The sequence below is a fragment of the Megachile rotundata genome, chromosome 5 (assembly GCF_050947335.1).
Source record: "Megachile rotundata isolate GNS110a chromosome 5, iyMegRotu1, whole genome shotgun sequence".
Classification (NCBI taxonomy): Eukaryota; Metazoa; Arthropoda; class Insecta; order Hymenoptera; family Megachilidae; genus Megachile; species Megachile rotundata.
This window is the reverse complement of record NC_134987.1, coordinates 4806224-4828668: the sequence shown is the minus strand read 5'-3', so window position 1 is coordinate 4828668 and position 22445 is coordinate 4806224. Positions and strand designations below refer to the sequence as shown.

The following is a 22445-nucleotide window of genomic DNA, read 5'->3' as shown; positions in this document are numbered from 1 at the left end:
AACTGCAATTAATCACGTAAAGCTTGTAATATTATAGTTGTCGAGCGAAAGAAAAAGTAGGTGTGTTGTCTTATAACAGCCTCAAAAAAAGAGCGTTCAAATTGAAATACAAATAAAATGAAGATTACATAAGTGAAGTTTTCGAGTTTTAAACTTGACAGAAACATTACAAAATGAATACATCAATGACTGAAATGCTTTGCTATTATTTCTCTTTTTCTAACAGAACTACGATTTCAAGCAAAAATCAGAAAGAGATATATTTCTACACTTTATTTATTTCCTTATTATTTATATTGCTCAGGGAGTGGTAAACGTCACTTGCTAAATGCATCAAATCGTTCTCCGACGTTCCATTTTCCTGTAGGGCGTAAACAGCCATAATGGATTACGATCTTCAATGTCAGATCAGATTGGTCGTGAATGGAATTCAAAGTCGACGTTCACCGTGGTTGTTCGATCCGATTTTTATTCGTTCTCGTTCGTGCTACAGTGTTCAATAAGAAACCAGTATCATTCAGGCAGTCTGTGCTCATTTCTTAACGGTGACGGCAATTTACGTCGGATTACAAAACCGAGGACGGAGTTTTTGAGCGTGTTGCTTCACTGCACGATGAAAGGAAAAGTGGAACTGAAAGCTGGAAGATCGATGGTTTTACTGTTACGTCGAATTTATGCATGCATTTTGCACCAACGTATTATACACTTTTATGAAATAACTAGTAGCTATACATTTCATTTACAATTCTTTTAACAAGAATTATATTATGTTTATTACGTTCATTAGTCTACTATTATGTTTTTTGATTTTATTCAATTTCTATGAATGTTCGGTTGAAATCGTTTGTATGAAAATAAAATAAGTCATTATTACGTAACACATTGAATCGGAGGTGAAACAGACTCGATTAATTATAATGATGATGATGTATTAATAGATTTCACCAGTTTTTAAAATAAAAACTAGCTTCAAAATTAAGTAATATTTAATACTCCTTCAATTTAAATTTTATTTAGTTTCTGTACAATTTAAGTTTAATTTATTTTTTGTTGGATTTAAGTATGATTGAGTGTTGAGTTCAGTGTAAGTTTGATTTAATTCTTGTTCAATTTAAATTTTATTTATTTCTTGTTCAATTTTAGTGTAATTTAATTTTTTTCGCGTTGAGTATGATTGAATGATCAGTTCAATTTAATTTTAATTTAACTCTTGTTCAATTTAAATTTTATTTAATGTTTCTACAATTTAAGTTTGCTTTTAGTTTTTGTTCAATTTAAGTCTAATTGTAATTTGCAGAGCTAAATATCGCTAAATGCGTAACAATTGATATATTAACATTTTTACTCGCCTTATTATTGTAGCAGTGTATAATTCGTTACATCTCATGCATCCACCAAATAGATTTTAATGCAAGGAGTTAACCCGCACCACAATAAGTCAGACACCCCATATACAACGTTGCCACCTTGGTTTCAAGTATCCTCACGTACGACAATAATTCCTAATACGCGTACAAATCGTTTCTGGTATAAATTAAACAATGATGTTCCTGCTTGATGTATAAACGCGTGATTCACTGCAGTCGTCACGGAAACTGAATTTACAACGAACAACTATTACCATTTCCTGTATACGATTCGCTGATCCAATCGTTGATGACGAACGGCAAAAATGGAAGAATATTTAAACCTTAGTCACTTCTAAGTGATCTATGTGTCTGACTATGTACACAATTTACATTTTCAATTTTTTATTTATCTATGTTTTTCTAACACTTCTACGAGATATTCTACAAAATTACTTTTTATAATATAACCTTTAGGGATTTCCGATATTGACGAGGAATTTAAAATTTTGAACAAGGAAAAGGTTTTTGTATGAGGACTAAAGATGGGTTTAAACTTTCTTTTATAAGGAAAAGGTTTTTGCATAAGGACCAAAGATGGATTTTAAATATTTTTTATAAGAAAGGATTTTTGTAGAAGAAGTAAAGATGTGAAGTTTTGTACAAGAAAAAGAATGATGGTAGATTTATATGAAAGACAAACATCAACTACGCAAACAATTTCTTTTTGTCGAAGAAAATTTACCAAAATAATTATTTTTTCTTCGAGGGACTTGTCAATGAATTTTATTTTCATTTCTTCAACATGAATTCATCGATGAACAAAATTATTTAACATCCACAAAAATAAAGTAAGGAAGAATATTAACAGTCAAAACACCCGAGTATTTTGGATAGACGAAAAAACTTTAATTTTGCTAGTGTCATACTTGTTTTTCTTACTTAAATGGCGGATTTATTATAAGTACAGTAGAGAAGAATATTTTCAGTAATAAATAGTCAAACCGAGTATTTTGGACAGACATAACTTTTTATTCTGTTAGTGTAATAGGTTACTTCTCTTATTTTAATGGCGTACTGTTACAAATAAAGTAAAGAAGAATATTTTGAGTGATAAATAATCAAAACCCAGTATTTTAGACAAATATAACCTTCAATTCTGTTAATGTAACAGGTAACTTTTCTTATTTTAATGGCGTACTGTTACAAATAAAGTAAAGAAGAATATTTTGAGTGATAAATAATCAAAACCCAGTATTTTAGACAAATATAACTTTCAATTTTGTTAATATAACAGGTAACTTTTCTTATTTTAATGGCGTACTGTTACAAATAAAGTAAAGAAGAATATTTTGAGTGATAAATAATCAAAACCCAGTATTTTAGACAAATATAACCTTCAATTCTGTTAATGTAACAGGTAACTTTTCTTATTTTAATGGCGTACTGTTACAAATAAAGTAAAGCAGAATATTTGGAGTAGTAAACAGTCAAAATCGAGTAAATCTTGGACAGACAAGACATTCTATTCTCCTTGTGTTAAAGTGAAGTGGGGTAAGTACAGACTAATTTTTGTAAAGTTGATATTTAAACGTAAGTATTTTTAGTCTGCTATGTAAATACTTAACGCTGTCGATATCGAACGCCTTGCACAATTACTACTATTTAATCAATATTAACTAGGACCTTGTTTTTCCTTGTACATTTTGATTTTGATAGGGAATTGTTTGAAATGTCAACTACTTTGCACTTTCCCCGAAAATGGGGTAAGAGCGTAACTTGAAGTTAAAAATACTTTGAAACTTTATTTCATGTTCAATGGGGCAAGAGCAGAATTATTAACAAATCTGCTATAAAATGCTTTTTACTGCATTATGCAAGTACTCTATACTGCAAATAAGTACTCTTAGCTGAAATATAAAAGGGGATGTAGTGAAACAAAACAAGGAAACAAACATACTAAATGGAGAAATTTCGCTCATATTGTAATAAAAATAGCTTGTATACGCACTTGCCCCGTTTACGAACTTACCCCACTTCACCTTATATTTACTTTCCTTATTTTAATGGCGGATCCATGCAGCATCCTGCAATTTTAGGTTTACTAAACTGACTTCCAGATTGAGAAAAGTGAATCTATTAGAGCTCATAAAACATGTCGATTTAATTTAAGCTGTCAAAATTGAATGGAACTCCTGAGGAATTTTAAGAATTCTGCAGAATGGATTTTTTACAGCCTTACCCACCGCGAAATTCAATCGCGTCTCTGATGTAAGCTAGGAATACTAATGCAAGAAAAATTCCAGGAAATTTCGTCTCGCACCACGCTTTCTTTGAATCCGATTTACGGTACATCTGCTAGAAGTCAGGATATCTGTGTCTGAATCGATGTAATGGTGTACAGGTATTTCTGCAATCAATTGCATTCATGTAATTTTCAATAGTTGTTAATCCATGTAATTAAGTATCTCTTTAATGGTTTCAATATTAAATTTCATTCGAATCTTTATTTACGTTCGTGTACTGAACCTAATGTTACTGTGCGATTTCTTTCGTCGTTAATAATGTTTTATCTAAGGAAATATTTTGATGGAGAGTAATCGTGGGAATCGAGGTTTGAAAATGATGGAATTAAATTCAGTAGAACATTTTTGGTATTTAAATACTTGTCTGAAACGAAAGGAAAAATTCAAATAATGAATTGTATTATTTATGGATTATTTTGATTATAAATTGTTCCGGCAATGAATTATTTCAATTATAATTTATTCCAACAATGAATTCCTTTAGTTATTAGTTACTTCAAATATGAATTATTCAAATAATTAGTTATTTCAATTTTATATTACTCTATCAATGAATTATGTTAATTGATTTGTTATTTTTATTTTAAGGACGTTATATAAATTTTCTGTATAAAATTCAAATAACTTTTTACCCCTATGAAATAAATTATTCAAATAATAAGTTTGAATTTCACAAAAAAGGTTGAATTTGATATAAGATATTTGCGAATCTAATTGTAAGAATTTAGAAATTTGACGATTGAGGTAGTTGGCATTTAGGAATTTAGAGATTTAGGCAAATTAGGAATTTCTACATTTGGAAGTCACGGAAATTTGGAATTTGAAGATTTAAAAATTTGGATCTCTGAAAATTTAAGAGTTTGAAGATTTGAAAGTTTGGGAAAGGTTTCAAAGTTTGAAAACTAGAGCATTTGAGAATTTAAGAAATTAAAAAATATATAAGTATAGAAATCTGGAAATTTAGTGATTTGACAATTCGAAAATTTGGGGTTTTAGGAATTTCTCAATTTCGCAATCAATTTAACATAATCACATAATCAGTTTTTTTATATTTCAATCTGTTTTACCACATCCTAAACGTAAATTTGATCCGAACTCAAGTTTTTCTTCTATATTTATTTTTTTACGTTGAAAGTTTAGTTTGTGTTAAAATTGCATATTGCAAAGAGTTTCTGTATTAAATTCAGTTTCACGTTTCGAGTAGCAGTAATAGCAAACCTCCACTGGTTGAGAACCACTGATCCACAGAAGCATCATTTTTGCGTTTAAGTAAACTAACGCGCATCTATTTCAAATAAACACTAACTAAGTAAGATAATACATTAATAAAACAATCATTTCATATATTACTTTAACACATCCAAAAATTGTTCACGAATTACTTTCACCAGCACTTAAATCCATCACTACTTAAAATGCTATCGCTTCGAAACAATGAATCTCATAAGAAAATTTTTTACTACAACTATGACAATCATTTCTATTACTTTTCTCAACGGTATATCTTCAAGTTATCTAATAAACAAATATTAATATTTAACCTAACCTAAACATAATATTGTAGAAATGATAACATAACCTAAGTAATGTTTGCGACTTTGTAATCTGTTTCAAGAATAGTAAAGTTAACAAACAATGCAAAAAAGTAGAATTTCAAGGATACAGTAAGATTTTTTATTTCAATTACAATAATTTGTTCTACTATCTTTCTCCATGTTATATCAACAAGCTATCCAATAAAAACAAGTTAACATTTAATCTAACCCTAAACGTAATATTGCAGAAACGATAACATAACCTAAATAAAATTTGTGACTTTGTAATCTGTTTCAAGAAAGGTAAAGTTAACAAGTAACGAAGAAAAATGAAATTTCAAGGATGCAGTAAGACTAAACCGCATCGCAAAGGATCAGCATCCAACAGAAATGATTAAAGGATCAAATTTCTTCCGTGTCGCGCTCCAACCAAAGTTGGACGGCACTGGACTTCGTAATGGAAGTCTTGCATGATGTGTGCAATCGTTATGATACTTCCTGGCCTATCCGAAACTCTCTGTTCTTTGCGTAGCGTGATGCGGGATCACGAAGGAAAGTTCTGGCATGCTTCGATGCACTCGCACCGTTAGGATGCCGTGGTAATGCTCCCTTTACACAGAATCAATGGCGAGCTAGTACGTATACTATCCGTAGATAATTGAACATCGCAAGATTTGAAAAACATTAACTGTACAGGATATTTCGGAAATGCTGGTGCAACCAAAAAGACGAAATATGGTAAAATAAATAAAAAATATAGAATACAATTTTTCTTTACAGTTGACAATTTTTCTTTGTAATAATTGAAAAATATTAACTGTGCAAGGTATTTTCAAAATATTATTGAAGAAAATTTTACCTTGTGATGCTTCACCTTCAAGAAAATTTCAATATTTTTTAAGTATTTGTAAAAAGGTCTTTCTTTTCAAACGATAGTAACGATGAAATATAACAAAAGTAATTACGATTAATTATGAATAGAAATGTAAAAAAGAGTAAAATGATATAACTTGCAAAAATATAGAACATGTAGGAAGTTTATAATAAAACTTGGGAAAACATCACTTTTTATTTATAAAATTGATTTAAGGAAATATGTATGATAAAATATTTTCAATTTGCAACGTTTTGGAAAAATTCAAAGAAAGATTAGTAAAAATGAAAAACATTTTGAACAATTTCGGTAATTATGAATTTAGCTCTCCATTTATGTTTGACACAAATAAAGCATAGACATAGTTTATCATATGTTTGGTTGCATCACAGACATACTATGTTATGAATTTCTTAAAATTCGGCTAAATATAAATAATAATAATATTTAAACACTAATGAAGTTTCAAAATGTTTACTCAAGCCAAAACAGATAACTTTATTTAAAATCGTAGTACTTAATATGTAAAATATAGGAAAGATATATACTGAAGGTATAATATTTATTAAAATTTGATAACGTTAGTTTAAATTTTCTTAAAAATACGAAAATATTATAGAAGAATATAATATGGTTTACACTAACAAAAGTGAAAAAGAGCGAGTGCATTCCTCATCCATAGTCTATTTCCAATAATTAATAGATAACATATTTGTTCTTCGTGTATGTTATATTATTGGTATATTTTACTGACTTTATATGAATGTTACATTAAAAATTATGTAAAATACAATAAATTTTTTTTCTCGAATTACATTGTTTTTCATATTTATCAATATTTTAGCTTCTGAATTTGAAAGTCACGATACCTCCTTAATAAAATACAAAAGTTTCATAGTATATTATTTCATATAGCATGTTTGCAACAAAATGCAACAAAGGATTACATTCTCTTTTGGACCATTATTTCTCAGTATGTGTCAACAACACGCGAAAACACGTCTTTTGAGTTGACAGTGCGCCAACCTAGTACAACCTTAGCAATCTGATGGGTAGCAATAGTGACCACGTGTTTGAGGCAGTTGACAAGAAATTAATACTTAACTAAATCGTCTAATATAACCTAGGCATAGTACAGGGTGTCTCTTAAATAGTGGTACAATTGAGGAGAGGGTGAATCTACATGAAAAAATAAGTCAAAGATATAAAATAAAATTTTACCTTACGCGACTTAATTTTCGAGAAAATTAAATTTGTACATTTTTCAAGTATTTGTGAAGAAGTTTGTTTACAACGTAGAAAATGACAATATCGACAAGTTGTTTGTTAATTTTACAGTCTGCAAATACTATAAATCAGTAAAGGTAATTGTTGATCTCATTAAAATATGTTTATTTTCGTTGCTTTTGGCACGTATTATTACATATGCGTGTTGTAATCATCGACTAAATTTAACGCATTATACATTAGCACCTATATCAATAATATTATAAAGAACGAATGATAACAAATTTTTACGGCTAGAGAACGTTCATTGATTCTTAAATTAATGGAAATGTTGTTGCATTTGTTATTCTTTCATGCTGTGAACAAGTTTGAAATACTTTAAACTTTGAAACATTTGATAAATTCTTTGAAATTGACAACATTTAAAATATTGTAAATTAAAATTTCACATTTGGAAAATTTCAAATTTTTAATGTTTAACGTTTGTAAAGTTAGGAACAATTAGTAAATCTAAAAATGATTGAGTGTCTAAACTTAAGAATACAGTTTGAAAATGAGCAAATTTTTAAATTTTTAAATTCTTAAACTTCTGAAAATTCTGATTTACGAAATTTAGAAATTTTTAAACAAAAACATTTATAATTTTTAGCATTTTCAAATTGACAAAGTTTGAGATTCTTTCCATGCGTTTCGCTTTTCACAGCGTCATTTTATTTCATTATTTCAAAATTTTTTCATGTTGTTTGTCTTGTATGATACTAAAATTGTTTGAAGTTACAAATACAATTTTATATCGATACATTGTACGATTGTAAATTAGTAAAATGAACAGAAAGCAGCTTTCTCAAAAATAGCTTCACTGATGCGTGTCATCAAATGTGCTATCCGTTTTCACGGGAAATATTTTGCGATATTACATAAACTGGAAATCTCACGATACATAGATTATAGAAAATTACACGTTTATACGCACGTTGTACTTTTTTGCTGAATAATACACTTGAGTTCTTCGGTATCTTTATAGATTGAAAAACTGCAATAAAAGAAGAGGGGATTTTTCATAAGGTGCAGATGACATTGCTAGAAGATTAGAATTTGTAGATTAACCTCAAATTCAAAGAGTATAGATAATTCACAACTGGCGTATTTTTTACAACTTGAATAACGGGAGATTAAGTGTGAAACGTATTTGTTTCTAATTTGGCATGATTTTCTACTTTAAAAAGTAATCTACGTTTAACGTTAATACTACATTGTTTGTTATATTAATACTAATAATTTATTTATAGTGTATTTATAAGATAAGATATACTTTTTTTATACACAATGAATGTTTCGGAAGAAGATGGGAAGAATTAAATGGAACAAATAAGACGGAAATTAAAATTTAAATAATAAAACGGTAATGGGATTAAATTATAACATAATTAAGAGTTAAAGAATGTTGGTTACGAAGCGTTTTAATAGTGCGTTTAATAAAGCATTTTAATAATTATGTTAACAGAGTTAACGTAATTTACAACTAGATTTGTGCAACCGAAATAATCATAATTAGTACGATGTGCTTCAGTACAAATTAAAGTGGAGTTTCTTAGGCAAATTGAAGATATAATTACAGAAAAGAGTTGTATTATCGTTGAGCAAGATATTATATATTTCATTATTTAACAAAAGAATATAACGGTTAGGTGGAGCATTTCTTCTGTTGTATTGTGTTCGGGGATTTATTCAGAATTAAATCATAGTTGCATGAGTAAAACGACGTGGGTTGACCACTGCTGGACGCTTTCAGTATCATTAATTTGAAAGTCATAGTACGGATACTACATTTCCATATTCTAAAATAAAATATGAAAAATGAATATTGTGAATACTAAGAAAAGTGAATTATTTATTGATATATCTAATAACATACTTTTCATTTTTTCAGATTTTCTCGGAAAGCCGTGGGAGCGATTAAGATTTCCAAGGAGAGTAAAATTCTTTTCGGCCAAAGATGGAACGAACGATGCCAAACATGGAGATTCAAGAATGAAATAGAACGGATCACTGTTTACTTACAGCTCGACGCGTGTGTTTTTCTTATTTGTTCGAAAAATGATCGAAATTTTCGCGATTAATGTGTATATTGCAGACAATAGTTGAATGGAGGATGCTCATTGTTTCGCGTAAAAGACAAATTGCCACTCTACGATGGTCTTTTTATTTCGATTTTTAAATATATTCGCAATCAGGCTCGAGTTTCGTGACTTCAACAAAAGAGAAAAAGAAAAAAATATCTGGACTCAAAATTGCATCCTTTTCGTTTATGCACTTCGAATCTAAGGGATATCGATATAGTTTTGTAACTGTTAATAAAATTAGTTGTAATAATTTATAAGATTCCAGCTGCCTTGGATGAAAATGAAAATGCATGTATTCTTTTTGCCTTACGCAATCTACCTCGCAGTTTCGCTGAAAATTGAGGTTTGAAACTTCGCCATTTTCTTATAGAATGCGTGACACACCGGTAGAAATGCAACGAGGATCAATGTATTTTCTTTTATAAAGACTGTGCGAACGTAAGGAGATTTGTGACAATAATTTTTACCAATGACTCTTGAAATAAATATATTTTCATTTAAAATATAATTTAATAAATATAGTTTATCATATTAAATTCGGGAAAAACACTGTCCATTAGAAATTAGCGGAAAGTTTTCTTCTCAATAGATTAATTTCATATGCCAGTTTAAGGTTTCTGGATGTAAACCGGATCCATACTTTTTTGTGCTTCTAAATTAGTCAATTGATCATTAAGAACAAAAGAATTCGTTAAGCAGGAATTTTATTTGAACATGAATTACATTTAGAAGCCTTAAATTTTACCTGTCATAATAAATTTCGTATCAAAATAAACCGTGAGAATCTCAGAAGTCTTAAATTGTTATAAAAACAAAATTAGTACTTACGAATTTCAACTTAAAGAGTATAAACTTAAATTTATACATAATATTACTAATACTAAGATATATTTTAAAATCATCACTAAATATTAAAAACGTGAAAAAAATGCCATACTGGTTCACATTTTTTATTTATTTTTGAATGTGCGTTTCAGTGTCAGTAAGCAACGATTAAACGACGCATGGAATCGGTAAATTACCAATAAGTAAATATAAGTAGACTGTATATAAGAAATGAATTTGGATGTCTAGCGTTTATTTTACTATGTATTTGATGACTGTTCAAGAGTGTCTCTTCAACGATGTTTTACATTTCACCAAAGCTCGAAGTGGGCGTACAATTTTTTGGGACATTGGCGAGAGAGAACAGTTTCATTGGATTAGCTAAATTCGAGTGGAGATGGAAATAGACATGACGTATGAAGTGGGTCTGGTTTCTACAAAATGACGTAGCAAGTAATCAAACCAAGAAGTACCCCAACATGAATGGTAAAGTGCAAACATAAGACACTGTGGCTAAGGATTCTGAAAACCAGATATGACTAACAATAAATCAAGAAAAACTGGCCAGAATGTAATGACTCCTTGGGCCCTATATCTGCTACGGGTAAAGAATTATTAACTGGAAACTACAAATATGTCTCAAAGAATGAAAAGACCGTTAAATTATTGAGTCGTTAAAACTTATGTACTACGGTTCAATCCTCTCACAGCAAGAGTCATTCTACGACGCAACAATTTACAAATATTGCTGTTAGAAGAAGCACTTAAATGCTCATTTTATAAAGTGAATTAATAATATCGTACATACAGATTGATAATAACATATCATTTAAGAGAATAATCGTTTCTTTAGTTTGATAGGTACTCACGTTTATCGCTTATGCCGCTCGAACGATTGAAATCTCTTCCCCTTATCCCACAACGCTTGCTACGACGATCGCATGCCGCTGATCTGAAAATAAAAAAATTTGCTTAATTATATACCCGATAAGCTCCTCGCTACTTTTTAGCCGGATGAAGTGCAAATAAAAATATAAATCCGAAAAATAAAATGTCCGTGGGTAGGATTAAGTCTGATACAGGACTACAAGCGTGTGAATGATGTCGAGATGACATTTTCTGCGTACGAAATCTTAATGAAGTTTTATTTTTTGTATAGGTGAGTCAGACAAGCTAAGCCTTTCTCGAAAATGGATTTATGTGAAACTGTCAGTTTAGATTTATAAATAATGTCTATTTTATTTTATTCAGTTATTAAGATTATTTGATGATTTTGCATAATTTACATTTGTTCTCTTTGCAAGCTGAAAATATCTGGATATGGGTATGCTAATATGAATATCTTTAACTGTCTGTTTAACATAAGAATTAAGATGTTTTGCCTGCTTTTGAAATAGGAAAAGTATTTTTATAAGTTATTATTAGATACAGTTATTTCGTGACTATGGTTATTAATAGTCATCCTCTTAAAAAAATGAGTTTTCAGTATTTTTCGTTTGCTTTCACAAGCATAGGAGGTTCGGATTATAAAGTGTTAATTATTCTTTCTTTATTCGTGGATCGTTTAACGATTAAATGAAATGAAGATGACGCGATATCGACCTCGACTGTTTCCTGTCTTCTACACGCATACGCCTACCTTCTTGTGAAGACCTCGATTCTTCCGAGCCAACGTTATGATAACAAACGTTTAGAAATATTATTTGAGAAAAGAAAAACCACGGAACCAGCTAAGTTTGTGGAACCTATAGACGATCACAAGTTTATAAAATTTCGAGGCTTCGCGTTTGTTGAATATACAGTTCATGTTACACCTACTTAAATACGTATACGGTGACCTGTTTAAGTATATCAGATAACAAATTGAAAATTTTTGTCTTAAAATTAACTGGTAGGTTGACAGTCAGTTTGAAAATTAACTGGTAGTCGATTTGTAACAGTATTACCCTTATGCGCATAAATGGTAAAAGGAAGTCTGTAATTTATAATAAAACTTAATCTTTTGATATGCGCTCTGAAAAGAAGCCATTAGTATCTTGCGGTGCGATGTTTTTGAAATTAGAACTATTGAAGATAAGAAAATTTAAAAACAGTACTTCATGTTTAGTTATTTTGTTGATTATTACAAATCATGTATACGGGGTAGGCCAATTAAATGGGAATATACCAAATATAATACTGAGAGTAAAAATGTTAGATGACTGTAATTTTGATAATTTTGAATATTTTTAATTGTAAAAGAGGCAACATATGATCACTATACTCTCAGTTTGTTTTTACAATATTGTATATACAGTTTGTATATACAATAGTATAGTGTGTATATATTTTATTGACACACTCAGGTATATGTAATAATAAGTCTGCATTTGTTTAGGAAAATAGTAAATGGGCTATACATGAATGTATCAGACATATTTACTACATAGATAATTTTAATAAAAGATTCAGTAAAATATACATATATAACATTAACGAAAAAATTGCATACAACAAATTACTTTATAATCTGACTGTAATTATAATAAGCTTAACTTAACTTCATCACATAACTCGATATAAACAATTGACGCTTTTACGAAATTCGTTATCACGATATTATGAGACAACAAAAATCACGCAATCTTTTCTATATTTTGTTTGGTTTCACTGGCAAAACACAAAATAGTGTTTGTTATTAGCATCATTTGAGTTACAATATATTTTTGTAAACTGTAAGATTTCAAATTTTTATTAATTTTCATTATTTGAATCGATTTTGTGGAATAATACATTCTTAAAACAATACTATATCTTTTTGGTATTCTTATTTGCTTTGATTATTATAAATTTATGTCTTCAAAATATGCATAATAACATTAAATTGAATTTTTATTTCAAAACAGAGAGCTAATAAAAATACTTATGTAATAATTATTAATTAATTGTAGAAATAGAGTATATGTGAAAGTTCCGAGTGAAAATCTTTAAAATGATTTTGTTTTTAAAAATAAATTTATAACATAATGAATTTGTAATACAAATTCGTAATAATATATACCTATATGTATGTAAGAGAATCAAATATTAAGAATAACATCGTAATGTAATAGCAAGTAGGGTAGATACACAATTTGAAAATGTTAATAATTGGAATTGTAGTATGATCTTTTACACACGTCCATTTTATAATTACAACGTCAACCTAATGGATGCTACAGTAGAAGCTGTATCTATGTAATACGTTACACTATAACTATACATAACACAGATCATTTACTCTTTTCTAGTAATTCCTCAATTTATAATTCTTTTACAATTTATTAATGCATACTATAATTCTTCAATTTATTAAAAATACCATACTGTAGAAATTTTAAAATTATTTTAATTGAAATAATAATAATAATCGAAATTACAACTTCACACCTTCAAACCATGAAATACAATAAACCCTATCGCAATTAACCACGCTTTTACAAATTCCACGATGTGAACAATTCAAACTCTTATCAACGACTCTCCTTTCTTTTAAATTATACTTCGTTACCTCGTAACCAAGAAAAACAAATGATGAAAAGATATCGCATGATACAATCGACTTACTACCGAATTACTAATTACATTCACGTCACCAGTATCGGCGACGTCATTCTTAAAACCCTCCTTACAATACTGTTCTTATTTCTCACTTATCTGCAAGTGCTCAAAGAGTGAGTGAATTTAAATTCATAAAAAGTGTAGTGATAAAGAATTAAAAAGAAAATGTACTTGACAAGGACATCAGGAAAAAATATGATTTTTAAAGTTTCACAGCTTTGCAAAGAGCTGATGTTTGAATATTAAATAGTGAATGTTCCTTGAAAGTCCTTGAACACTGAAAGGAACAAGAAGATTTTTAAAGTGAAGCTCACGTACGCTTGAGGAATATAAAAGGAAGCATGAAATGTTTTCAAAACGTTCATAGAAATTTGAAATTACATAAAAACTTGTAGAGATTTTTAAATGTTGCAAGTCTAACGACGTACTTCATTTATAAAGTTAAATTGAATTTGTCTATACATTTATAACTTGAAAATGATTTTACATAATCGTATTATGTGGCATGTACATAACTACTTCGATTTTATATATTTTTATTGATAATTTTAATATCTATTGTTATAATGAAATAAGGTTTCTTAATTGTGAGCATTTATGTACTTGTTATTATTATTTTAGGACGATTAATTTGTTAGGTTGTTGCTGGTAGTTTTACTATGAATTGTAAAGCAATTATTATAAATACTATAATATACGTTTATGTATTTAAGTATGTAGATCTAATACAATCTTGTATTATTATCATTTTAACTTACTATACTGGGATGCAAAAGTCGTGAAAAATTAATAACTTCTGTAGATTTATTTTTTTTGTTTTGCTTTTTAAAATTGGTGAAGTGTATCTTGAAAATCTACTATAGAAGATATTATAGAATTCACTATAGAAGATATCCATTTATAACAAACGAATATTATTATAGAATTTCATCAATTTACTATTATGGAATAACACTATTGATAAAAAATCATTATTATTGTTGTTATACATGCGATTACATTTGCATTTAACACGTAAAATCTCTCCACGTTTTATCTTTACGTGACAGAAAATGGCAGTTGTTTGTACAGCATAGTTTCTTATACATACTTAAACAAAATCTCCATAAATTATTATTTAGAATATAATTGACAAATCTTTCTATTTCACCAATGTTGTACAACAAAATACTAAAACCTAAAAAGTGGTGAGATTGTAATTGTATCTGCAGTTGTAAATATATGTAAAATTGAAAAATTGAAGTTGTATCTTTAAATGTATACATACAATTTTGTTTTAAGTTGGTAACTTAATGTACGACATTTTATGTATTTATGTAAATAATGCTCGGTTTCACACAAAACTAAGTTCATTTATTAATTTGTTATTTATCGAATTGATTTGTTATTTCAGTTTATTTGTTGTTTGTCAAGTTGCTTTGTTAATTCAGGTAATTTGTTATTTATCAAGGTGATTTGTTAATTTAGCTAATTGATTATTTATCAAATTGATTTGTTACTTCAGTTAACTTCTTATTTACCAAATTAATTTGTTAATTCAGTCAATTCGTCTTTTCTTAAGCTGATTTGTTATTTATTGAATTTCAATAAATTATATCATAAAAAATTGTAGATTAATTAACAATTCAAAATTATACTAAATGAGTAATACGCAGACTTTCATGGAATATTTTATCCTATTATCATGACTATATATCGTAAACTGCACTGATCTTATTATTTTACCACTTATTTTTTGTTATGAAAACCTTTCCGCACAATTTACGATACTTGAGTCATCTTGTTAGCTTTATAAAAGAATACGATGTAGAAAGTGTTGATCCCTTTCTATAATCCAGTTTCTCTTCTACTTTGCATAAAAGAATGGATTAAAAAAATCGAAAAAACATTTTTTTCACGGTTCAGTGATGCATGGGACTTGTGCAATCTTCAAGTACTGCTTAACCTACTGTAAACCGCATGTGTTGCATCAGCTGCTTGTAAAACTATTTCCTCTTTTCTTTAGCAACAACACTTTTTACTTTAAAATAAATAGTTTAGTACAAAGTAAATATTAATTTTATTATTAACGACCATGAACCAATAGTGATATTGATAATGAACCAATTTGGAGATTCATTGGTCAAAACTTCGAAACGTTGATAGGAATTTTGTATATCGTTTTATAGTAGTATTGGAATTTGGGAATTTGGAAATTTAGAGATTTAAAGATTTAGAAATTTGAGAATTTAATAACTTGGAAACTTCCTAATTTGATTAATTGGGAATTTAGAAATTTGGAAATTTAACAATTTGAGAATATGGAAGTTTAGAAACTTGGAAACTTGAGAATTTTGGGAATTTTGGGAATTTCGGGAATTTCGGAAATTTTAGGAATTTAGGAATTTGGGGATTTGAGAATGTGGGGATTTGAGAATGTAGGGATTTGAAAATGTGGTGATTTGAGAATTTGGTGATTTGAGAATGTGGGGATTTGAGAATTTGGGGATTTGAGAATGTGGTGATTTGAGAATGTGGGGATTTGAGAATATGGGAATTTGGAAATTTGGAGATTTGAAAATTTAGGAATCTCATAATTTGAAACTTGGAAATTTAGAAATTTGGAAATTTGCGAATTTATGAATCGGTAAATTTGAGTACTTGAAAACTTTAAAGTTTGACAATCTAAACCCTTAAAAGTTTAACAATTTAAAAACTTGAGAATTTCAAAACTTAGCCACTTTTATCTATTCAAAGATACTCGCATTTAAGAATATATAAATTTTACAGTATTAAGATTTAAAAATTTAGGTACATAACATTCACCCAGCATCAAACGGCACCCAACGTGGGACACTAGCATTCCGTTAGAGAATTGAAACATAACGGAAAGATTTTACCAGCGAAAAGAGTAAGAGGAACAGAGTAAAAGATATGCAGGTGTCGACACTCTTAGGTATGGTACAAATTAACAGGGAAGTAGGTCGTTTGTTGCATGCTGCAGTAGTAAATTGTATTGCGTAATTCGAGAAATGCTGTGTCTCTTACGTTTTAGTGACTAATACTTCAGTGCCGTTGATATTGTTAAGGAATACTAAGCAATTAATCGCTTTAGGTAAAAACAATGAGGAGTCACAAAAGTTCAACCATCACATATGATAATTATAGTATCTAGTTTAGTATAACGAATAAATTACAATATACAATACAAGGCGAAGTGGAGTAAGTTCGTAAACGGGGCAAGTACGTATACAGGCTATTTTTATTACAATATAAACGAAATTTCTCCATTTAGTATGTTTGTTTCCGTGTTTTGTTTCACTATATCTCCTTTTATATTTCAGCTAAGAGTACTTGTTTGCAGCATAGAGTACTTGCATATTGCAGTAAAAAGTATTTTATAGCAGATTTGTTAATAATTCTGCTCTTGCTCCATTGGACATGAAATAAAGTTTCAATATATTTAACTTCAAGTTACGCTTTTACCCCATTTTCGGGGAAAGTGCAGAGTAGTTGACATTTTAAACAATTCCCTATCAAAATCAAAGTATACAAGGAAAATTAAGGTCCTAGCTAATATTAATTAAATGGCAGTAATTGTGCAAAGCGTTCGATATCGACAGAGTTAAATATTTACATAGCAGACTGAAAATACTTACTTTTAAATACCAACTTTACAAAAACCAGTCTGCACTTACCCCACTTCACCTTATACATATGTATAACTAGAAGTACATAACTAAAATTGTATAATTAATGTACAACGCGAACTGTATAATTAGATATATAACAAGTACTGTATAATTATAATTGTATAACTAAAAATGTATAACCAGAATTGTACATCTATATTTATATACTTACATACATACTCCCATATTTATCAACATATTATAACACCATATTACTACACATTATACTATGAAAACATTAATGTATTATAAAATTTGATGCAGTTTTTCATGTTTGTGATTATAGTTTATTTTTCGTGTTATCAATTGTGTGGTCAATTTCTTGCACTGAATAACTGCTATTCCCATGATGGCAAATTTGTTACCAATAAAATTAACCCCTCAAGTGTCCAGACCGTGACAGTCACGGACTGATGTAGTTCGCTGGTGTACGAGCTCATGACTTGGTCATTTCTGCACGCCTTTTGTCACACTTGTTTTGTGATATCATGAGAGCATGCAATTTGTGGTATCATAAAAGCATATGGCAATCGACGGTATTTTGAGATGCTGTATTATGTATTATAAATGATGGGGGCCGTCACGACGCTTGCTTGCAAATATTGAAGTAAATAATGCGTACGCTGTCTTTATACTGCTTTGAATCTATTTTAAGACTGATAGAGACGTTACAGTCTTAAACATCTTGAAAGTTTTCACAATTTTTAACTTTTTAACAATTTTTAGAGATTCAATAATTTTTAATCTTTCGAGTCTTCAGAATGTTGGCAGTGTTAAATGATTTTCAATTCTTGAAAACACTAACAGTCCACAATATCTTGATTCTTGCAAACCTTAATAGACATCTTAATAGCTTTGAATGACTATCAATTCTTGAAAACTCTAACAGTTCACAATATTTTTATTGTTGAAAATCTTAGAAATCTTGAAAATTTTGATCGTCTTTCAATTCTTGAAAGCCCCAAGAATCCACAATATTTTGGTTTGTGAAAATTTTGGAAATCTTGAAAGTTTTTAATATCGTACAATTATTGAAAACGTTGAATATCTAACAAATTTTGAATCTATGTCTTAAAAATGTGTAAAGTCTAAAAACCTGAAATTATTATCTTACACTAATATATTAGTATTGAATAATTTAAAGACAATATTATCAACTGTAATTAGAGTAGAAGAATTGAGGCTATAATTAGCAAACATTAAGTTAGAGAAAATAATTGAGCTTAAATACTAAAAGAAGTATTGCAAGCGGTTCAAAGATGTTTTAACTTAACGGTTAACTTTCTAATTTTTATTTATACGTTATAATTAATTATTTTACATCATTCGTCAAAATTATTTCATTCTTGACTACAATATAAGTATAATCATGTACTTATACAATATAAGTACAACCATAAAGCGTCCATATTTTATTACATATAAATCTTCTCGTAGAAGAACGTTTTTCGTCCAAGTTGTTAATCATTTCCATTTAACTTTCACTTAATCTCCTACGTGACATTCCGCTGAATACATAATATTAAAACTAGCAACTTTCATTACATTGCATACCAAATAACATAAATTATTTCCAGGCGTCAATGATATTTTAATTACATCTTGCTGTCTTCCGGTTTCGATAGCTATTGGGTTGTAACATAAGTCAGTAGCAAAAAAAGAAACCTTGTACTCTATTCTTTTCACCTGAAAACCCGTAATTTTAACTTAAAATGAAAGATACAGAAACGAGATATTCTGCAAGGAGGAAATAACTATTCGTTGATATACGATATTTAGCACAACCACAATCGCGCCGTAAAAAACTTTATCTAGGATAAAAGACACTTTGACGTTTGAACGTAATTATAACAATTTTATAGTTTTGTTATAGATAGAAAACATGTTTAGATTTGTTCTCAAAGTTTTTAAATATTTTGTATGTCTATATAGAACAGTGTTACAGAATTTTTTTATGATCCTACATAACAGATTAATGTCTCAAATCCCTCATAAAAGATTAATATTTAATATACAAACAAATAATATTTTTGTAGTTATATTTATGTATTGTTTATGGAGTAACATTTATGATGTGCTAAATAATTTTTAATTTAAGAGAAAATTGATTAGTATAGGATTTTATCACAACAAGTATACAAAATTAATTTAGAATTTCAAAAAGATGAAACCATAGTTTGATATACGCATGATCACATACAAATTAACATCAATTATTCACCAGTAATTTTTTTGCTCAGAGATGAAATATGTAAATGGATTAATAGTAGACTATTGCTATTTTATATACTCTTCCATATAAATCTATGATGTGTATGATGTATATGAAGATAATGTCTATGATCATTACATTGATCAACATCATCAATACATCTTTCACATACTCTAGTAATATTAACGACTAAATGTATTTATTTAATAATATTCATTAATCCATACATTATTAAAAATGTCGTTGCATTTGTCATGTTTGGTTTGAAATTTTTTTGCAAATACTTCAGAAATGAACAAATTCAGTTTTCCATGAAGACAATTTTACATCCATAAAACAATTTTGTTCCACATTTTCAGCTAATTTTGTCGCATAGCTTTTTTTCTGTACCACCAAACCGGAAACACCCTGTATTTACTATCTATTCTAAAGATGCAAGTACCTATTCAGTAATTTCATCACGATTGGTGACGCGTCAGGTGCAAAAATTAATCGATCCGTCGAACGAATGACACACGAAAGGTGTCGATTAACAGCAACAGGTATCGAATCGTCTTGTTGATCACGTTTCCAGACGCCAAATCGGACGAACCCATCGCTTGGACATGTATTTTTCGTGTAGGAGTTTCTTACGTGTTCGCAATTCGCGATTCACGATTCAACGAGGAATGTCAAGCTACGACACGGTTCTCCCACGATTGTTTCTTCTCGATTCCAACGGAGGTCAGTGCATCTCCGTCCTTGGTACAAATTCCGTTGGTACACGTATTTACATAAATCATTATCTTTTTATTTCATTGGGAAAACTAGACTAGGTTTCAGGATCACGGTTGATGGTCAAATTATTATGCTCGAATAAAAAGTTTCATATCTTACAACTTTAACCGCTGAACATCTTTATTTTAATTCTAAAGTATTATTTTTTTATGTAATACATGTATTTAATAGTAAAAATTGAACATGACAATCTATAGTTTTTTAGGCAATTGTGTCATTGCAGCTAATTATTACTACAGTGTTAAAATAAATAAACAAAGTTGAAACATTGGGTACATTTTGAATTGGTTGATAGGTTATAATTAGAGTTGAATAATTAGTTTAAATTATTACGGATAATAATTGAATACGTGTGTCTAGAAACACTACTGTGTTTTTTATTAATTGCAATTTTCTTAATATTTAATAATATAATATTTTGTAACACTTATTTTGGAGAAAATTGAAAACACTGTTCACTTAAAAATTTTCTAAAAATCACCTACATTAAATAACTAAATATACAAGTTTGAGTTCTAATTTGAACACATTCAAAACTTTATTTTTAATAACATTTAAGTAAAATAGTAACGTATACATAAAATATACATATTAAATAAAGTATACATTTGATCTATTTATCTTCCAATATGTATTTAATGCACTAAATTAAAACACGCTACACTTTGTAACAGTTCGCAATGTACATTTAACAGTATATTATCATATACATTTTTTTAATACCAACGATATACTTTATGACCTTAGCGCAAAAGGAAATGAAGAAAATTAACAACTGTCATGATTAATTGCTGTTATTAAGAGGTTCCGAGCGAAGTGTTAAGCAATCGTTAAATGTCATTATTGCGAATGTTACACGTTATAAGAGCGCTGTAATGAAAATATTGTCCGAGAAAATGTCGAATCGTTGGAAAAACGAAGGCGGGCAACGTAAGAAGAGTGACGTTAACACCCAGTCCGGTTGAAAGTCTAGGAGACAGGCATCGAGCCTTTAAAGTCGAACCAGTATCCGAAGGAGACAACATCGTCTGATTGCACAAAGTCTCTACTTTCACTGGCTACGCACACGCAAAACTCGGACTCGTGTATGCTCTGTTGCCCTTGCACGAAGCCCGTGAATATACAGGACCGCGCAAAAAAGGTGTACGTGTAACGATACTTTCAAAAATGTGCTACCAAATAGAGTGTGTGTACCATTTACGGTGTCTGTCTCAATTATGAAATTCTTCTAAACTAGTAGGTCTACAGACCGGGTGTCTTATGCGAATTCGAATGTGCATTTAAAATTTGTACCTACTGTAAATCTGTAGGTAGAACAAGAATGAGATGTGCAGATTTTAACGTGGTTTCGAATGATTGAATGTGAGTGAAACTATTGAAAACGATACTGAATACGATTATTGTTGATTTCACAACTGATGTCAATTACTACCATGTATGATGATGATCGTTATTAAGTACCGTTAATGATAAGTTATAGAATTTTTAACGTGGTTTCAGTCGAGTCTGTCAACAATTATCGAAAACGATATCGATACACGACTTTTCATTAATTCGATGATGATCGACGTCGATGATGACAAGGATCCTGACGTCAGATTGTTGGCAAACTTCATACAACAAACTGAGAGTGTCTTCAGCAGTCTAATCTAAACATTTTAAGTCATAAGACTCAAAATTGCAGCCTATAGTATAGACAATCTTTGACAACACGATACATAGAGACAAAATTACATGTATATGTACAACAACGTAAGAAAATTATACATAACAAAAGTAGATCAACTCAGTTTAATAAGAAAAATAAATTTTCTATACGTTTTTTGGGTTTTTCATACGACTGAAAAATATAGGAAGTCAAATTTAAAGAGCGATCAAGTTGTTCCAATTTTATAATATACGCTTTATATAATATGAATAATGTATATTTCTAATTTATCACTAATAAAAATTTTTTATAGACATTACAA

At 29.1% G+C, this 22445-nt stretch overlaps 1 protein-coding gene across 2 annotated transcripts in view; it reads right to left on the bottom strand.

Moving 5' to 3' along the window:
- Positions 1 to 22445, bottom strand: part of pot (zona pellucida domain protein papillote) — a 50217-nt gene that overhangs the window by 13331 nt on the left and 14441 nt on the right. For both annotated transcript variants that reach the window (XM_076532247.1, XM_003703005.3), the window contains one exon: positions 11106 to 11188. The gene's annotated coding sequence lies outside the window, so the exon portion shown is untranslated. The remainder of the gene's footprint in view (positions 1 to 11105; positions 11189 to 22445) is intronic.